The sequence below is a fragment of the Chrysemys picta genome, chromosome 5, assembly GCF_011386835.1.
Source record: "Chrysemys picta bellii isolate R12L10 chromosome 5, ASM1138683v2, whole genome shotgun sequence".
NCBI lineage: Eukaryota > Metazoa > Chordata > Testudines > Emydidae > Chrysemys > Chrysemys picta.
Genome location: NC_088795.1, coordinates 69,767,910 through 69,788,986, shown reverse-complemented (window position 1 = coordinate 69,788,986; position 21,077 = coordinate 69,767,910). Strand labels below are relative to the sequence as shown.

The 21,077-nt window shown below is 39.1% G+C and overlaps 1 protein-coding gene across 4 annotated transcripts in view; it reads left to right on the top strand.

The window, feature by feature from the left end:
• SPOCK3 (SPARC (osteonectin), cwcv and kazal like domains proteoglycan 3) overlaps positions 1–21,077 on the top strand; it is a 405,705-nt gene that overhangs the window by 233,272 nt on the left and 151,356 nt on the right. The window lies entirely within an intron of this gene.

Genomic DNA, 21,077 nt, shown 5'->3' with positions numbered 1-21,077 from the left:
CGGAACATGGGGAGGGTGGAGGGTGGAACAGGGGCTGTAGCGGCAGTCTGTTTTCCTTCAGCCGTTCCTGAAGCTCCACCAGACGCCGAAGCATGTCTGTTTGCTCACGCAGCAGCCTCAGCATTGCATCCTGCCTCCTCTGATCTTCCTGCCACCACCTCTCATCTCGAGCGTCTCTCCTCTCCTCACGTTGGTCCCTCCTCTCCTCACGTTGGTCTCTCATGTCCTCACGTTCACTGGCTTCTTTCCTATACTTTGCAACCGTTTCCTTCCACTCATTCAGATGAGCTCTGTCACTGCGGCTGGATTCCATAATTTCTGAAAACATCTCGTCTCGCGTTTTCTTTTTACGACGCCTTATCTGTGATAGCCTTCGGGATGGAGGAGGGAGGCTTGAGGAATTTGCTGCTGCTGTAGGGAGGGGAAAAAAGAGAGAATTGTTTAAAAAGATACATTTTGCAGAACAATGCTTATACTCTTTCACGGTGACCAACACTATTCACATTACATAGCACATGTGATTTCTGTGCAAGGTCGCATTTTGCCTCTTAATGCTGAGTGCCTGTGGCTTTGCTGCTAGAGATCACAGGTCTGGGCAACAGAATTCGGCTTGCATGCGGCCATGGTAAGCCATTGTCTTACAGCTTCTGCACCCTCCTTTCCCACATACCACCCATACCAAGCATAGCCTGTAGAGTGCTGCGGTTTTTCTGTTAACATTCAGCAGCAGCAGAAAACAAACTAACCACCCCCCCACCCCCCCCTCCCGCCATGAATTCTCTGGGATGATCGCTGTACCCCTCCCCCCACCGCGTGGCTGGTATCAGGGAAGATCCCTGCAGGAACCAAACTAACCACCCCCCCCGCCCGCCGCCGCCCCCCTCCCGCCATAAATTCTCTGGGATGATCACGGTACCCCTCCCCCCACCGTGTGGCTGGTAACAGGGAAGATCCCTGCTAGCCAAACGCGATAAGCTCAGGGCCAATTTCCCATCTGCGCTTGGCTAACTGCAGGGAAGGATTTATTTTCCGCCACAGGCAAACAGCCCAGTAGGAACGGCCACCTCTGTCCCCTTAATTAAGTTCCCGTATTTCAACCAGGTTACCATGAGTGATATCACTCTCCTGAGGATTACACAACAAGATAAAGAACGGATGTTGCTTGAATGCCAGCAAACACCGGGACCATACGCTGCCAGGCTTTGTCAGGCAATGATACCAGATTACTTGCTACTAGCATGGCGTGGTCAAGTGTCCTACCATGGAGGACGGAATAAAGATGCACTGCCCAGAAACCTTGTGGCAAGGCTTTTGGAGTACCTCCAGGAGAGCTTCATGGAGATGTCCCTGGAGGATTTCCGCTCCATCCCCAGACACGTTAACAGACTTTTCCAGTAGCTGAACTGACCGCGAATGCATCCCAAGTCCTCAGGGCAAAGTAATCATTAAAAACCGTTTGCTTTTAAAACAAGTTTTATATTTTAAAAGGTAAACTCACCTGAGGTCCCTTCCATGGGGTCAGGGTCTTGGATACTGGCTTGGGAGGGTTGGGAGGGTACTTCAATCAGGGTGAGAAAAAGATCCTGGCTGTTGGGGAGAACGGAGTGCTGTGTGCTCTCTGCAAGCTCATCCTCCTCCTCCTCCTCTCCCCCATCGGCAGAATCCTCAGGTGTAGCTGATGAGACTATCCCCGACCCGGAATCCACGATCACAGGTGGGGTAGTGGTGGCAGCCCCCCCTAGAATTGCATGCAGCTCGGCGTAGAAGCGGCATGTCCGCGGCTCTGACCCGGAGCGACCATTTGCCTCCTTTGTTTTTTGATAGGCTTGTCTCAGCTCCTTGACTTTCACGCGGCACTGATCTGAGTCCCTATTGTGGCCTCTCTCCATCATGCCCTTGGAGATTTTTTCAAAAGTTTTGGCATTTCGTCTTTTAGAACAAAGTTCTGCAAGCACTGAATCCTCTCCCCATAGAGCGATCAGATCCAGTACCTCCCGTACGGTCCATGCTGGTGCTCTTTTTCGATTATCGGCCTGCATGGTTACCTGTGCTGATGAGCTATCTGTGGTCACCTGTGCTCTCCACGCTGGGCAAACAGGAAATGAAATTAAAATGTTCGCGGGGCTTTTCCTTTCTACCTGGCCAGTGCATCCGAGTTTAGATTGCTGTCCAGAGCGGTCACAATGATGCACTGTGGGATAGCTCCCGGAGGCCAATACCATCGAATTGCGGCCACACTATCCCTAATTCGAAATGTTAAAATCGATTTTGGCGCTACTCCGCTCGTCGGGGTGGAGTACAGAAATCGATTTAAAGGGCCCTTTATATCGAAATAAATAGCGTCGTTGTGTGGACGGTTGCAGGGTAAATTCGAATTAAAGCTGATAAATCCGAATTAAAGTCGTAGTGTAGACCAGGCCTTAGTGTGGCACCAAGAACTGCCAAGCAGAGTGGAAGAATTACCTCTATGTCTTAAATACAATAATCCTATTAAGCCACAAAGAGTCCTGTGGCACCTTATAGAAATATTTCTGTTAGTCTATAAGGTGCCACAGGACTCTTAGCCTGGCTCTGTAAAAAGCAACAAACACGGCTACCCCTCTAATACAATAATCCTATTAATAAACCCCAGAATATTAGCCTTTTTTGCAATTGTATCACATTGTTGACTCATATTGAATTTGTGATCCATTAGACTCTCCGGACCCTTATCAGCAGTACTACTGCCCAGCCAGTTATTCCCCATTTTGCAGTTGTGCATTTGATTTTTCCTTCCTAAGTGAAATACTTTGCACTTCTGTTTATTGAATTTCATCTTGTGTATTTCAGACCAATTTTCTAATTTGTGAATGACATTTTGAATTCTAATCCTGTTCTCCAGAGTGCTTGCAATCCCTCCCAGTGGAGTCCCCTGCAAATTGTATAATCATTCTCATCACTATTATCCAAGTCACTTATGAAAATAGTATATGAATAATACTGGACCCTGGACAGGCCGCTGCAGGACCTCACTAGATACTTCTCTCCAATTTGACAGTGAAACATTGATAGCTACTCTTTCAGTACAGTCTTTCAAACAGTTTCCCCCCCATTTTATAGCAATTTCATCTAGCCCACATTTCCCAGGTTTGCTTATGAGAATGTCATGTGGGACAGTATCAAAAGCCTGACTAAAATCAAGATATAGCACATCAACAGTTTCCATTTATCCAATAGACCAATAACCACGTAAAAGAAGGAAATTAGATTGGTGTGACATGATTTGTTCTCAACAAATCCATGTCGTCTATTACTTATAACCCAATTATTCTCTGGGTGCTTACAAACTGATGGTTTAATAATTTGTTGTAGTATCTTTCCAGCTGTCAAATTTAGACTGACTGGTCTATCTTCCCTTTTTTGAAAGATATGCCACCAAGATATGATTGAGGTTAAAGCTTAGTGACGCTCAAAAAATGTTTGCTTGGATAACAAGAACACACAATTACATGAAGCAGGTAATAAAATAGAAACTATGCAAATCCTCATTCTTCAGGCATCAGCCAACCTCTAACTGATGTGTTAGGAAGAAACCTTCCCTATTGGTTGGTTATTCCATGATTGTCCACAATGGTGGTTGTGTGGACTTTCCTGTGAAGTATCTGGTGTTGGTCACTGTCTGAACTAGATGGACAGACTGCAACAATCTGATACTGCAATTTTTATCTTCCTCTGTTCTGTATTTCCTTTTTATTAATGTCCATCTAATTTACCTTGTTACTACAGTATCTGAGTGACTTCCAATCTGAGTTTTGTTAAAGTCAGATAAAAAAAAATTAGAATATTAGTGTCAGATGTGCATGAAATATAACCTTTATCATGCAAGTGTGAGTTCTGAGGCATTTTAAAGCAATATGGTTAGGTAGCTTATATTCTGTATTGCTTTTGTTTTTTGCAAGTCTTGAAACAGATTTCTTCATGATTTTGTATATATTTAATAGACTCATATTTTGTTTGGATTTAAACATTACCCTACAGTATGTGATGCCCAAAAGCAGTCATGTGTATATTTGAGAATTAGAAAACAAACAAAACAGTTAAATTAATCTACTTTCGTTGTCCAAGTTCAGTGAAGTGTAAAAAGTAAGTAGCCAGTATAAATAGTGAGAAGTAAATCATGTTTTTAAAATTGTTTAATTTGTAGTAGTCTAAGGTGGTGGTAATAATTCAGAGAGAAATTTTGTTTTTTAAAAATGTGATTTTTATCCCGACACTCGCTCTGGCTGTCTATGCACTTTTAATATACCTAGCACTATACCAGACAAATCAAATGCTAATTGGCTTCAGTAAGTACTCCTATAAGCTGTACCATTGTTTACCTACAATGAACAAAAAAATGAAACTGTCCTGCTTCTGCGTATATCAAAATGTTATCTAACCTTATCTTTACAACCTACGGCCTCTAAATCAGATAAATGAAGGCAAATGTATAATTAAAATGGGAACTGACTTTTGAAAACTAATTTTGATCCATATGGTGAGCTGATCACTATAACAGATGATTGGAATGATTACATTCCTCTAACAACAGAATAGTGTCATGTGATAGCACACAAAGAATAAGGACAAACAGAAGCAATATGGAGCCTTCAGAACTGTTGCGATTTATCTCACCATGTTCAGATAAAATAATGACTCATGAGATGATTTACTCTGTATCAGATTTGAGGTGAGGGGCGGGGGAAGAGGAGGAAATCTAAACTGAATTAGAAGAGAGACAGCAAGTCCTCTATAATAGCCAAAAATATTGCTTTTTTGAGGGTTGTTTGATCTATAAAAACCAGTGTAAATTGGCTCTGAGCATACCTTTGTGTTAGTTTTGCTTACCCATTTTCAGATGTCAGCAGCCTGCATTCAGGAAATCAGCAGAGATAATATTCTGGGTTAAAAGCTGTGCTGCATTTTTTCAAGGCGGCTATGGCTAAAAATGGAAAAAGGAACTGATAATAGGTGACTATTTTCCTTCCATTTTAGATAAAGATTATGAAGAAGATTAGAGATAGGGTAAGAGCTAACTAGATCATCTGCACGAAGTGTATTTTTCATAAAAATATAGCTGTTAACCAGTGCCAGAACATAGTCTCAGTGCTGACATATATCATTCTCTTAGAAATTCACAAAGATCAAAGTGGTGGCTAGCAGCTTACCAAGTGCTCCCCTGACAACTTTTCTACAGGTATCATCTGAAAACATCAAAACCTGCCTATAACGTAGGCTAACGTTAATCTCACTAGCTAAGACACCTCAGGTTAATACTATTTAATTTTTAATGAAAACAGGGAATATGTTTCCAATGCTTAGTGAGCAAACAGCATAAGGCAACCTTTGGTTGAGTATACATTATATCTGAGAGTTTATAACTAAAGCTATGAGATTATTTGATCCTTGGAAAATGATTTTAGAAATATAAGTTTTGGTTGCAGAAAGAAGAACAAGTAATGCTAGCACTAGAATTGCCAAGACTGCTGGACCATTTCAAGCCTGCACTAGTCAGTGGAAAGTAGATGTAAGGGGCCAACTTCTCATTCATGCTGTTCTTACTCTGTGATTTCCTGATTTTAGAGCAGTCTGAGACCAGAATCCAGCCCAGTGTTGGTAATTGAAATTATAGGTGTCCAGGTTGGGTAGTAGAAATAAAAATATACAAAAGGCCTAGTTTCTAATAAGATAGCATATTAATATAAAAGGTTATTGCAATATCAGCAAAAGCAGTTGCAATGTTTGAGGGCATGTAAGAAAATGATTAATCAAAACTGGCAGGTGAAAAAGTTGAGCTGTCAAGTGAGACACAACATCACCGTGAACTGGAGTGCACTGGTGAATAAAGGAGTTAGGTTAAAGGGCAGCAAGGGTAAGGTGACTGGAAAAAGTAATATGAGTTGGAGACAAAGTAGTAAACAAATTGGAGACCTTGCAGTCTGGAATGAGTGTGATCATCAGAAAGAATGGCTACACTATTGTGTATATTTAGCGACTCTAAAGAAATCCTGGTTCATTCATGCTATTAAACCAACTTTTAAAATCCTTACACATGAGGAAGTTGGAGCACTTATCCACAAAGATAGATGGAATTGTGTAATAGCTGTAACGCATAGTTTGGCATTGCTACATTTATTCACTAGAGGGAGATAGTTCTTAATTCTCCTCCTGGAGTTTTGCAGCTGGTTCAAGCTACTTTGTTGTATATGCCATTTTACACAAATCCTGATTGCTTGAAGTCTTCTGTTCAGTTATGCCATCTCAATGCAAAATATTTTATAGTACAGTTCATTAGAAAATTATTTCAAATAAACTTTACAATGTGTAATAAACAGTTGCTAGACCCTCCCCACACTTCCAACATTTGGATATGATAATCTATGAAGCTGGGGAAAATATAATATTACAAAAGAAACAAAGATTAGTAGAAGTGGAAGGAGTAAAACAACCATTCCTATAAAGAAAAGCAGCAGAAATCTGCTTTAAATTAGGCACTTGCAGAGATTAGTGGGGTCTACAGTTTTAGTATACTGCCTGAGGAGATGATGTATATTTACTTTTTTTCTGAAATGTCAAAAGTAATGATAAACCTAATTAAATTTTTAAAAAGATACTTTAACAAATCTCAAATATAATATGAACCCATTAGTTAAAAATTTTATATCAGTCTATGTGCCAAATTAACATTATTACTTTAAATGTTCTATTGGGTCTACAGTTCACCTTGTCCTGTCCTTGGAGGGTCTCTTTGGTATTGTCCAGTGGAAAGAACAGAAAGAGAAGGCCTATACAGATTGTATCCAACAGTATAAAGTGTATATATTAGATAATGAGCAAAAATCTTTCCAATTGAAATAGATGCACATAAATGAACTAAGAACATATAATTTTGGTCAAGTTTACAGACCATACCAACTATAAATAAGGAATTTCAAATGTAATGAAGGAGCAAATGAAACTGGAGAATGAGCTGGAAACTTCAGAGAAATCAGCAAATTTTAAATGCCATATAGTCATGTCTGTAATTGGCTTTAGCATTTTTATACTCCTTTCTTCTCCTCTTATCTTATCCCTTATGAATGATTCTAGTACCATCCATCACAACTACACAGTTTTAATATTATCAATGTCTTCCCCACAGCAATGCCCCCTTGTAAATATCATTAATTCATTAATATATACTAATTTAGTAGCAGCATGCTACTTGTTTTTTTTCCTCTTAAAAACCTCCAGAGGCATTTCCTCAGTTGTAATTCTCAGCTGTTCTGCAAAAGAAAATTAAAAAATTAAATAATAATGTCTGTGTCAGAATTCAGTAAAAATCAAGAAATCAAGTAATCCTGTTCAAATAATGTTCCTGGAAACAGATGTACTGTCAAGGTACCATCTTCAGCCCATGCAGAGTCCCATTGACTTTACTAGAATACCGAATGGGAACACAGGTTTTTGCTAGCACATATGTTTGTAATGGTCAAACCCATATCGGTAGTCTTCTGATGCAGAAATGTCATTCTAATGTGTGTGAATTCCTTATGTAATAGCCTAACTATAATCTTAGTTTTATGCTAAATCAATTGGGCTTTGCATGGGTGCAGCAGCCTGCCCATGCAAATGCAGGCCAGGGCCTCAGGTTATAAGCTCTTAAAGGCAGAGACCATCTCTCAGTATGTTTGTACATTTTCTAGCACAATGGGACCCCGATCTCACTTTGAGTCTCTAGGCACTGCTGTAATACAAGCAGATAAGAAGAAATAATCTACATTCCTATAATCTGCTGAGCAGTCTGGCCCTGATTCAGCCAAGCATGAGTTTACTCATGAGTTTAAGTGCCTTGCTGCATTGGGATCAGAGTGCTGAGTACCTTGTAAGATCAAGCCCCAATGAGTTTGTCAGTGAAAAACAAAATCCCTCACTTATTATAAGTGCAAATTCAAAGATTTCTGAGCCCTTTCATTGGCAATCATTATTAAGAATTATGGAAACCTGTAAAATCCCTACCAAGTATTAATCCAGGTAGATTAGGTAGTGAGTCTTTAAACCTGCACCTCAGATTTCTGTCCCTTATGAGTAAACCTTTCTGATTTCCCCCCCTTAATCTCAGAAATGTTTTGATATAAAGGAAATAAACAAAAATAAAAATATAGAAATAAACAGTTAATATTGAAATCCCAATGATTTCAGTGGGCAGGGCGTATAATTAGGATGATGGAAGATAGACCAGCTAAGGTGTCTCCTGGAAGGCTATACTTATGGTGGTTGACCGAGAGGAAGATGGAAAGATAATATTGAGCAATAGCTAATTGCTGTTCATGTGAATTACCTCAATGGGAAAAATATGCCTTTGACAAAAAATGGTGGGAGCACGTTGTGAGAGCAGCAAAGAACCACCACAGTCTAGAGAGCCAGGGAGGAGGAGGAAGGAGTTAACCTTCCCAACATAGTTTATTGAGGGGGGATAGCTCAGTAGTTTGAGCATTGGCCTGCTAAACCTAGGGTTGTGAGTTCAATCTTTGAGGGGACCACTTAGGGATCTGGGGCAAAAATCAGTACTTGGTCCTGCGAGTGGAGGCAAGGGGGCTGGACTCAATGACCTTTCAGGGTCCCTTCCAGTTCTAGGAGATAGGATATCTCCATATATTATTATTATTATATATGCAACTGGCAAGGTGAGGTGATCTACAATTTTCAAGTTTAGAAATTTTGTTGACTGAAAAAGAACACATTTTTCAGAAAATTATTTTGCAAAAAATTATCACTTTAGCTATCAATTATCACTTCCCCCATTTTTCAACTAGCTCTGTTTGCAAGTTTAAAATTCAAATGGCAGGATATCACACACACAATAGTACTGTGAATATTTCTTCAGTAACTAACCATGATTAAAATTATTCCTGCTTTTTACAAGATTTCAATGCTTTATACTGCTTTAGTCTTTTTTACTTCTTGAATGTACAGCGGAGCAGTCAGATCTCTAATTGCAGCCTGTAGGCGCATTTGCAGTGGAAATATGTAGTAATAATAATCACACTTCTCCAGAAACATTTCCCCACATATTCTAGTCATTCCTATCAGCCTGAGTCTAGTTGGGAGCTTAGAAAAATAAAGTTATTTCTTCTTAAGTTAGAGTTACTGAATTGCTATCTAATAGGAAAATTAGCAAACAAAACTACAATTTAGTGACAGGTAAGGCTGCAGCAGACACCTTATTTACCCCAACCTTAAAAGCATGGGTCTAAAAGAAGTTAAAGGGAAAGACTTGTGCATTTCCTTCGCCTTCATATGGCCTTCAGTGCTGTTAAGACATTCCAGAAAGCTTTCACTTCCATCTCCAACAGATACCAATAAGCAGTACTTACTGCCACTTCATTAAGCTTGCACTCTAATGCAAAATCTTAACAGTGACCTTATGCTATTATGTCAACAGATCAGCATATGTGACTGTCACACATTCCATGAATTTGGGAAGTTATTCTGCCTAATACTGCTAAGGTCACTGTCAAGATTTTGTCTTCGGGTTCAAGTTATAGGGACCCAAATATGAAGAGGCTGTCTTCTGAGTCTTCAACTATTGTTACACTTATGCCACGACAGACAGATGAAATAGTTCTGCACCAATCTTCTCCTAAAAATGTAAACAAATAAAAAAACAATAAATCCTGCTGGTCTCCAAACTTACTTTTATTTCTGGACCTAGTGAAGTTTAGAGTTGCTCATTGAATCTTGTTTGTGAAAATGGCATTTGACAACATTTACATATACCTGCACTGTAATAACAAAATTTATTTTTGTTTTTATAGCAATTTTAGGGCACTGTAAATAAAACCTACAATCTCTATATATGTTACAATTTGCAAAGATGTGGAATAGTAAATTAGTTAATATAAATTGTAAGAAGATGTGAAGGATCCTGTGCAGATAATGTATTAATTTTCTCTAATATCAGCCATGATCCTGCAACTATTTCTGCATAGATGCAAAGGTCTCTCTGCACAGAGGCAGTTAGTTGCAGGACTGAACTCATAGTGAATACAAATATTTCAGAATTCTAAAGAGCAGCCAAGACACAGAGACTATCAGTACTGTATTGTGCAAAACAACAAGGATACAATCTTACTAAAATTGATGATACGGCTGTTTAAATGCTGTACCTAGGAATCTCAGTTAAAAAAGCCAGTACCACTTTAATCATACTGGAAACTCTCTGACAATATTTCCATGTTATATTTGCTTGTCAAAATAAGTTGGTTTTCTCTTATTTTCAGCCCTCTAAGGGAAGACAGATTTTTTTGTCAGAATGGGTGGGGGTGGAAAGGTGTATTTGTTCTGTTTTACAAATCCTTGCAATGATCATTCCAGGTCAGGTTGGAATCTGTTTGATTAAATGTGAAGCTGATATAGTAAAAATTGTTTTTTGTAAACTGGGTTGATCCTACAAAACTGAGAATAGTAAATGAGTTTTGACTAGTATACTTGGGAAGCATGAAATAAAAATGAGAGAATTAAGAACATAATATACCTTACATTAGTTTTAATAAAAGCATTTTTATTAATACAGATGTAATAGGTTTCCTCACAATTCTTCTGTGCCAGGAAGGAGCCAGTAAAGGTGTGAATGTAGAAGTTTTGTTGGTTTTGGACATAAGGTAATAGCTGCCATACAGGGTCAGATCATCCGGCCCACTATCTTATCTCTGGCAGCAGCCTGTCCCAGAGCTTCAGGGAGAGTGTATACAACAGAGCAATTATGGAACAATCCACCAGTCTTCCATTCCTGGCTTCTGGTAGTTGGAAGCAGGGCTTTGCAGCGGAGCCCGGAGCTAGAGCGCGGAGCAGCTCCGGAGCAGTGGAGCTGCAGGTTTTTTCCTGGAGCTGGAGCAGAGCTGGAGCACATCTCCAAAGCCCTGGTTGGACGTTTAGGGTGACACTGAGTATTGGATTGCATCTCTGACCATCTTGGCTAATAGCCATTGGTGGACCTATCCTCCATGAATGTATACAGTTCTTTTGTTGTACCCAGTAATATCTTTGGCCAGTTTCATAATATTGTTCTTGAGATGGATTGAACTGGACACAGTATTCAAGATGCGGGTGCACCATTGATTTATACAGTGGCATTATATTTTCTGTCTTGGTTTCTATTCCTAATAGAATATTCCTAATATTTCTGAACATACTGCTAGACTTTTTTTGACTGCTGATGCACATTGAGCTACAGTAACTCCAAGATCTGTTTCCTGGGTGATAATTGCTAATTTAGACCCCATCACTGTATATGTATAGTTGGGATTATTTTTTTCCAATATGCATTATTTTGCACTTATCAATGTTGAATTTAATCTGCCATTTTGTTGCCCAGTCACCCAGTTTTGTGAAATATCTCTAACTTCTCACAGTCTGCTTTGGACTTAACTATCCAAGATAATTTTGCATTATCTGAAAACTTTGCTTTTTCACTATTTACCCCTTTTCCATATAATTAATGAATATATTGAACAGCACAGGTCCTACTACAGATTGTTGGGGGACCCCTCTGTTCACCTCTCTCCATTGTGAAATTGACCATTTTATTCCTAACTTTTGTTTCCTATCCAATTATTTGTTCTTACCGCTAGGCTGTCTCTCCATCAGAAGAAGTTGTGGCAGGCAATGATGTTACATCTACAGTATGCTTATCGTGAGCAAGCAATTGGGGGAGGGATAGCTCAGTGGTTTGAGCGTTGGCCTGCTAAACTCAGGGTTCTGAGTTCAATCCTTGAGGGGGCCACTTAGGGATCTGGGGCAAAATCAGTACTTGGTCCTGCTAGTGAAGGCAGGAGGCTGGACTCGATGACTTTTCAAGGTCCCTTCCAGATTTTAATTTAAATGGAAGAAGTCTGATTTGGAGTGAAGAGGTAGACCCGTGAGATCTTGGCACATAGTTGAATCTGTGGATTGCACAGACATTAGGTGTTGAGGAGAACTGTTAGACTGAAACTGGTTAGCATTTGTGAGGCAATCACATACGTTGGTGATGTTAGCCATGGATTATTTTATTTATAGTTGTAAGCAGGCTAGCTGCCTCCCATATGCCCCATCCTGGCCTAGACTCACACTACAGGCAGCCTTCCATAGTTTTCCATCTTGAACTGTTCAAATAAACTTCATATCAGGCTTTTTCTTGGAAAAAAATACCCCTCCTTGGGGATTGGGTTTATTAATATAAAATAAACTGTAAATAAAACTCAGAACCCCAGAACACACAGTCCATTCATACGGTCCACGCAATCCAAGATTTCTCTTCCTCTTCCCAGGCCTTCCTGCATGGGGCCTTTGCAGTCTCTCTCCTGCTTGGTCGGGGACTCTTCCAGGCCTCACTAGCTGGAGCGCTTGCCTCGCTCCCTGCTGACTCTGCCACAGCTTCCTGAGTATTCCCTGTTCAGTGCAGCTTCATGCTCCTTTCGTACTGGAATCACCTGTTTCTTCTCAGGTGATGTTCATCCTGTAATTAAGATTGGCTTAGCCCCAGGCTCTCCAGCCAAGTAAGCCACTCTTTTACAACAAGCTTTTCTATCTATCATACCATGTTAAAGGGATCAGACTAAATAGAGGTTATCTGAGGCTCTAGCTGATGGAATGAAACTTTGCCAAAATTGTGTAAACTTTTTTCCCCACACACCATGACAAACTCATCTTCACCTACTGCAATGCACAGCTCTCTGTGTGTATGTATTGTCTTATCCACCCACAGCTGTATGTAGTAAACATATTCTGAGCTGCTTTTTGTAGCAAAATGTTTTTGCTGAAGCTAAGAATAGTAAATTTCAAAGGAGTAGAGACAGGATATATTCAACTAATGTCAGTCATCCCTGCCTAGATAGGTGCTATTAGGCAAAGCTATGTGAGAGAGCCATTTAGAATCTGAACTTAGAGGCAGTAGGAAGAGATTGGGACACTTAGTTCTACTTCACTACATAGAATCATAAAAACATAGGGTAGGGAGGGACCTCGACAGGTCTTCTAGTCCAGCCCCCGCAAACACATGCTTGACCAAATATACATAGACAATCCCTGACAAGTGTTCATCTAACCTATGCTTAAAATCCTCCAATAATGTGGACTCCACAATGTCCCCTGGTAACCTTTTATCGTTCGAAAGTTGTTGTTTTTTCTCCCAATATCCAACCTAAATCTCACTTGCTGCAGATTAAGCCCATTACTTCTTATCCTACCTTCAGTGAACACTTAGAACAATTGATCACCCTCTTCAGCCTGTAACATATTGACGACTGTTATTAGGTCCACCATTAGGTTAGATGAACACTTCTTTTCTCTAAGAAAAGACTAAACATGCCCAGTTTTTTAACCTTTCCTCATAGATCAGTTTTTTCTAAACTTTTTATCACTTTTGTTGCTCTCCTCCGGAGTCTTTCCAGTTGGTCCACATCTTTCCTAAAATGTGGCACCCAAAACTGGATGCTGTACTCCAGCTGAGGGCTCACCACTGCCAAATAGACTGGAATAATTACTGCCTGTGTTTTAGAAGTGACACTCCCGTTAATATGCCACAGAATGATATTTGCCTTTTTTGCAACTGTATGAAATTGTTGGCTCATGTTCAGTTTGTGATCCAATATAATCCAAAATATTTTCTTCCTAGCCAGTTTATTCCCCATTTTGTATTTGTGTACTTATTTTTATTGATTTCAGCTTGTTGATTTCAGAAAAATTCTCCAATTTATCAAGGTCATTTTGAATTTTAATCCTGTTCTCCAAAGCGCTTGAAACCCTTCTCACCTTGATGTCATCTGCACATTTTATAATCATGCTCTCCACTCCATTATCTAAGTCATTAATAAAAAATAGTGAATAGCACCAGATGCACGAAGACCACCATGGAACCCCAGTAGACACATCCTTCCATTTGATAGCAAACCATTGATAAGTATTCTTTGAATATGGTCTTTCAACCAGTTGTGCACCTACTTTATTGTAATTTAATCTAGACCACATTTCCCTAGTTTATGAGAATGTCATGTGGGATTATATCAAAAGCTTTACTAAAATCAAGACATATCACATTTATATCCACTTAGGCGCTGTTGACTTGAATGTATCTAACTTTAACCTATTCTTTCCCTATTGTGGCTTCAGTTCCTTCCCTCTTATTGTTAATATTGATTGTATTAAGCATCTACTTACAGTTAACCTTTTTACCGAAGGCTGAAGCAAAACTGGCATTTAAACACATCAGCCTTTTTGGTATCATCTGTTAGTTCTCCTTTTCTACTAAGGAGAGGACTTACACTTTTCTTCATCTTTCTCTTGCTTCTAAAATACTTATAGAACCTCTTCTTATTGGCTTTTATGTCCCTTGCCAGGTGTAACTTATTTTGTGTCTGAGCCTTTCTGATTTTATCCCTACATGCTTGTGCTATTCTTTGTTACACCTCCTTAGCAATTTGCCAATCTTTCCTCTCTTTTGTAGGATTCCTTTTTGATTTTCAGGATTTGCCATTCTGGATCAGATCACAGTCTTATGTCCTATCTCTACAAATGGCCAACAGTGGGTCGTGGGGGCGGGGGTTTGCAAAAAAAACAAACCACAACCTTATCCGTTGTTCGCTCTCTTATAGACTGAATGGGCTCCAAGTTGAATATTTGTGCTGATTATTACTGCAGCAATATCACATGAGGAAAGAGTAAGCAGGCCCTTTAGGGCTTATAGGACAAAGTCAGCCCTCTAAACTCCACCCTTAAACCAACAGGCAGTTAATCCAGATCCCTCTAGTAGTATCTGCCCAGAGTGAGATATTCCACTTAACACATGGACAGCCAGTCTCTACACCAGATTCAGTTTCCAAATGAATTTAGGGTATACCCCCAATTAGAGCACTTCACAATCTGATCTTTATATGACATGGACCTTGATAGCAATGTCCACATGTGAGAGAATAAGTTATAGCCTCTTGGAATAACAAAAATCTTAAATTGCAAATGTGGATAATGGTGGGCCCACATCCTTAATTATATAAGCTTTGTCATATCCTCTGGTTACTATTTCTAGCCTCCTTTCATTGTCACCTTTCTCTAAATTGGAATTAACTTTAACTTATGGTCATTCCCCAATTTCTACTATACATTCCAGGTAAGCCTGCATTGCACAGTTAACAGGGCTTTCACACAGGTTTTAGCCTTTGTGCTCCGCTTTAATTTAGGCTAGAACACACCAACTTTACTGTAAGAACACAAGGTAAATCATTCAAGTGCTGATAGTCTTCCAGTGACCTTCCTGCAATTCCGCCCACCCCTCTGAAGGACAGAAGGGTCTTCTGCATTTGACACATTTGAGTAACATGGAGTGTCTCTTCGGTATGAAGATCCAAGGAATATGCTCCCTGACACACATGGGTGAGTGCAGAAACCGAGAGGACACGGTAACATGGGTATGGCTTCATAGTGGGGATGCTCGGACCCTGACTAAACTAACCTGAGTGCTTTCCTGCCAATCCCCATGTTAACTGCAGTATAGACATAACCTGAGACACACAGTCAGGCATGTCCTCTCAGTTTGATAAAATGGAAATATACAGCCACATGTCATGAGGCTACAGAAATAGTTCAATCCATAAATCATCACTAAGACTTCCGATGGCATTTTGTGCACATTGATTGTGAGGGTGAATCTCACAGGAGAATGCCCCAAATAAGATATCACTCACAGTAAATTCTGTATATTTGTGATCCTCCCTCCCTCTTTTATATGAGGAATTAAATAGTTCATAATGTTGAATTTTAATTCGTTATCACTGTGAGTTAACCTCTCATTGAGATGAATGGGTCAGTTCATACCTCTGAGGAGTTGTTCTTTGTTTTCTGCAGACTCACATAGAGATCTCTGCATCAGGTACACTCAGTGCACAGTGTTTGAGGTTTTTGTTGTAACCATAACAGCTAGAGCCTTTTTTTGTTTTTTGTTTTTTAAGTGAAAGCTGAAATTTTGGAAGTGCCTGGTGTGTTTTACTGCCACATGAAGATACTCCCAAGTTCTAGTAATTATAATGGGGAAGCTGGGTTTTAGCATGGGGATGAGTCATGTCTGGTCTCATTAGCGTCTGTAAATTAATGTTCTGGGAGAGGAGTCCCTGACTTGTTATAAGGCAGCTCAACTGGGAAGCTTTGAAAGTAGCCCCCTTCCCAACCAGTGGTCCACTCTGTCTTTTCTGATCACCTTTTAGTAGCAGGAAACTGCACTAGGAAGAATTTAAGAATAGCCCTCTGGCCTCCCAAACGTGGATTCTGCATCAAATTTCCTTGCTGAAGAATTACAAAATACATGGGATACTGGTTATAACAATACCTTGTATATACATTAGTTGGGCTTTGTAACCAAATAGATTCCATACCCCCCACCCTGGAATAACTCTCAATAGCTTCTTCTATTATCACCTTTATGTATATGCCAATTCATCTCTCTCTCTGGTGTAACCTATCCTTCCCATATAGATCATAGTTAGTGATTACCTAATTTTACTAATATTTATTTTCCTACTCTGTTTGAGTCAAGATTTCCCATTATTGATCCCTTCCTGAGAAGCTAAATGTTCCAGCTGTCCCATTTGTGGTTATAGGCGTCTAGAATTAACATAAAGGCCATTCTACTTTTAACTCCTAGCATTACAGCCATTGCTAATGGCCTGATTTAACCGAAACACTGCTTTTGTTTGAATTGATGCCTGTACCTCTTTATCCTCTATTGCCTTTTTCTACTGAAAGCTCAGTACATAATTCCTAAAATGATATTTTAAGGGTCCTTCTGGAATATATAACCACCTACACTGTATCTCCTCAATATATGTTCCATTCTATATGCATCCGAAGAAGTGGGCTGTAGTCCACGAAAGCTTATGCTCTAATAAATTTGTTAGTCTCTAAGGTGCCACAAGTACTCCTGTTCTTCTTTTTGCACCTACACTGTGGTATCCTTGAGTGTTTTCTAACACCTGTTAGCTTTCCCTCAGTTACTTCCTGTCATGGTCTACCTCTGCCCCATCAAAAACAGTTTATTTTCCATTTTCAGTTTCATTCCCCTGTGGTTAAGATGGAACTTATTTCCTCAATATGGTTTTCTCTTCTCCAAAAGGCTCCCAGGGACTAATGAACTCTAACCCATTCTCTTCATACCATTTTCTCACCCTTGAAATGATTTTTTAGAAAGAAGAAAATACCAACATGCATGGTGAATGTATGGGAAGATGTAAAGATTTGGGACCTACATTAGTGGGGCTTCCTGCTTAATTATGGGTTGGATATTACTGCTGGTAGATAAGATACTCCCACTATATTGAACTATCATCCCCGAAAATCTAACATCCCCCTTGAATGTGATTTTCATTTTAGCACGAGTAAATCAATGTGGGTAGATATGGACGATAAATATTTTATCACTTGTATACCTCTGATGAATAGATCTCTAACCTGACAATTGAGTCTCTTCAGAAGAGCATACAAATAGAAGAGGTTTGGTGGCTGTAAAGAGATTTTTTTAAAAGTACAAAAAAGAGTAGTAGCATTTATCTCATCAAGTTAAATAGTTGTCTTAAGTGTTTACACCGTCCCTGTTGCTTGGTGGAAGTGATGTCACTCTAATGGTATAACCTAAGAGGAAAGATTTCCATATATGACATGTTAGCATGAAATACTTGCATGCTCAACCTTGGTGCTCTCTACCCACCAGCCAGCAAGGTGTTTAATATAAAAGATGCATAAATATGCTGGTGGAGAAACCAAAACTTTAAACTGCCTGCAGACTCCAGAATTAGTGATTGACCACGCCAAATGCGTGGTGGTAATATCCATATTTAAAGGGAAAAATGGAAATCCTACTTTTATAGAGTTCAGACACTGATTATTGTAGTTCTTGTAAATAAAGAATTTCCTTCTTCAGAATTTCTTTCAAGCCAGACTCTGTGATTGAGATGCATTAGGAAGACAAGGATTGGGGAAACAGCAGTACTGACATCAGGAGAAAACACAGTATCAGCACTGCATTTATGGGGCTATGGGAGATATAGGTAGCATGAAGATTACATTGTCTGCAGAGCTCTGAAAACTATCAAGGTGTAATATCAACCTGCTTCTATAATGGGGAGGAAAAAAAAAAAACACTTGTGACAGCCAATCCCGAGGACAGCGTTCTATTGGGGTAGAGGTGTACTAACAATGAGTGTATGTATATTTTAAAGATGCAAATCCTACTAAGTTGACATAACTATTTAATATTCTGGTTTTGCAAAAAGACAAATGATAGGCATAGTATGATTGGCAGCTGTTTAATAAATTCTTTTGGCACCATAAAATGAAAAAAGCAACCTTCATCAGAGATGATAAATCAAAGAGAAATGACTGAAAAATTACATTATAAAAAGGCCAGACACTTAGATTAACACAGAAAGCACTTATGAAAAACATTTGCATTTCTTGTCAAGTGATCACAAAGTAAACTATAGTCTAGTAAGCTAACAAGTGTTAAACTGACAAGACATCATTCCAGAGTACATTATTATTTTATCTAAATACATTGGGGCCTTAGTGGTAGGGACATCTTTTAAATGTGCAAATTTAAGTTGAACTAAATAATAAATAAAAATCAGTAAGGGTTTGATTCTTCAAACAATTCTAATGATAGAACTCCCATGGTCCTGATCAATTTTAAACTTGTCTGTTTCCATTGTGTTTATCTGGAATTTAATTAAATAATTGTCCTTAGAGTGAATGGAAGTTGATGACAACAATATTAGAGAACAACAGCAAAAACACAAAATGTAAAATCTGCTCAAGATTTAAGAGCAGATCTAAGAAGTTGAGGGAGGAGAGGCTGAAACTCCTGTTAATGGAGCACTTGCTGAGACTCACAGGGTCCAACTCACCCCCCTGTAAATCAGACCCGCTGACTGCCTCTGCTCCAGTAGTAAACAAAGTAAGCATCACCCAGACTTTCAAAGAAGAAAAGACCCCACTCTCCAAAAAGAGACATGCTCCACTGGCCCTGACTTATTACTTAGTACCTACTTACGCTCCATCTGTGCCATCTTCGACAGTGTCTTGTCCTTCGGTACCCATAGGGTCCCCACGCAAACTCTTGGAAGGTACTGAGAAAGATTTCCAGTTGATACCAACATGACTTCCCCCAGTGCTGCCTCACCAGGTAACCCATTATTCAACCTCTGTACCAATAAATCTGGTACTTCCCTGGAGCCTGGAACCAACTTGACCTCCAGTACCGGCACTCTCCATTCCTCAATGGACATATGGGGGGTGATACATCATCTGACTCTGAGGTATTTTTATAAGGGTTGTCCACTTTCATGACCATGAATGCGAGCTGTTCAACGAGATTTTCCAAGAGATATGCCTTACCTGGGACTATCCACAGATAGATATCTTCACAACTCAATCCAATGCAAAGTGCAGATGATTCTGCTTGAAAGGAGCAGATCTAAGAAGTTGAGAACTGATTCTGTAATCATGGCTCAGATATTACCATGTCTGCCTTGCCTTAGTCATGACTGCAAAGGCAGAACTGCAACCTTAACTTTGTTATAGCTTTAGCTGTAGCTTAATATTGGATTTATTATTAATTATTTGAGGGGAGGAAAGGTTATTTGATTTTGTTCCTTTTTGGATCGTTTTAGTACTGTCATCTAAAATGTTTCAGCTTTTTGTTTTGTTTTTGCTAATCATCAATGTCATGCATTAGTTAGTGCGAGACTTTACAGAAGTATAGCTGATTGGATAATTTTACAAGGTGGCCATTATGTGTAATTATTTAGACTATTCGTAGGAAACTAGTAGCAATGTATGGGTACCAAATGGTAAAATATTCACAATAACCAGATATAAAGTATCAATGTGTACTAAGGATTGAAATAATCTGTGTTACAAAAGTTGGTACAATTTCCGATATCTGTAAGCCCCCTAAATGGTATATTGCATCTAATAATTTGAGCAATGTCAGTTCAGATAATATAAGCAATTGTAACATGATGCACAAGCTTTATGGCACATCTATAAAATGGCGAAGTAATTTGATCTTTTTCACGTTGGTTTAAGCCTGTAGAGTTATCAAAATGCTCATTCTTCCTGTTGATGTTTAAATAGGCCATGAACAGTAAACAAGTCTATAATAGATGTGCCTTGAACTTTAAAAATAGAATTAAACCCACAGTTATTTTATAATACTGTATGTACATCAATTTAAAGGAAAAATATTAATAGTATTACTGTAGTAACCAGTTTTTAGAAATCTTTTCTCCTTTGGATTTGTCAAAAAAAGAGGAATTTTTTTCTTAAATTGGATTCTCATATTTATGTAAGCCTGCTTTGATTTAAGTAATCTCAAATGCATATATTAGTTTTCATTCCAGTGCTCTTGGTTCTTCATCTTCAGTAGCATTATGAAGGAAAAGAATATAATAGCTTTCTGTAATTAGTCTTTTAAAATGTCCTTTCAGTGGTCATACATTTTAAATAGAGTTGGTTGAGAAATGGTATTCATGTCCCAAAAAAATTAAGATTTCAAACATTTTCCTTTTCACAATGGGATGAACCCAAGATTGTCCAATATTTTTCATGAAAAGAATCATAGAATCACAGAACTGGAAGGGACCTCGAGAGGTCATCTAGTCCAGTCCCCTGCACTCATGGCAGGACTAATTATCTTGACCATTCCTGTCAGGTGTTTGTCTAACCTGCTCTTAAAAATCTCCAATGACAGAGATTCCACAACCTCCCAAGGCAATTTATTCCAGTGGTTAACCACCCTGACAGTTTGGAAGTTTTTCCTAATGTCCAATATATATTTATGCCTGTATCTATAATTTTTACTCTATGCATCTGAAGTGGTTTTTTTTAACCACGAAAGCTTATACCCAAATAAATCTATTAGTCTTTAAGGTGCCACCTGACTCCTTGTTTTTGTGGATACAGACTAACACGGCTACCCCTCTGATACTAGAATACTGAATGGCCTAGTGGGCAGAACATTCATTTGTAATGTGAGAAACTCAGTTTCAAGTCCCTCT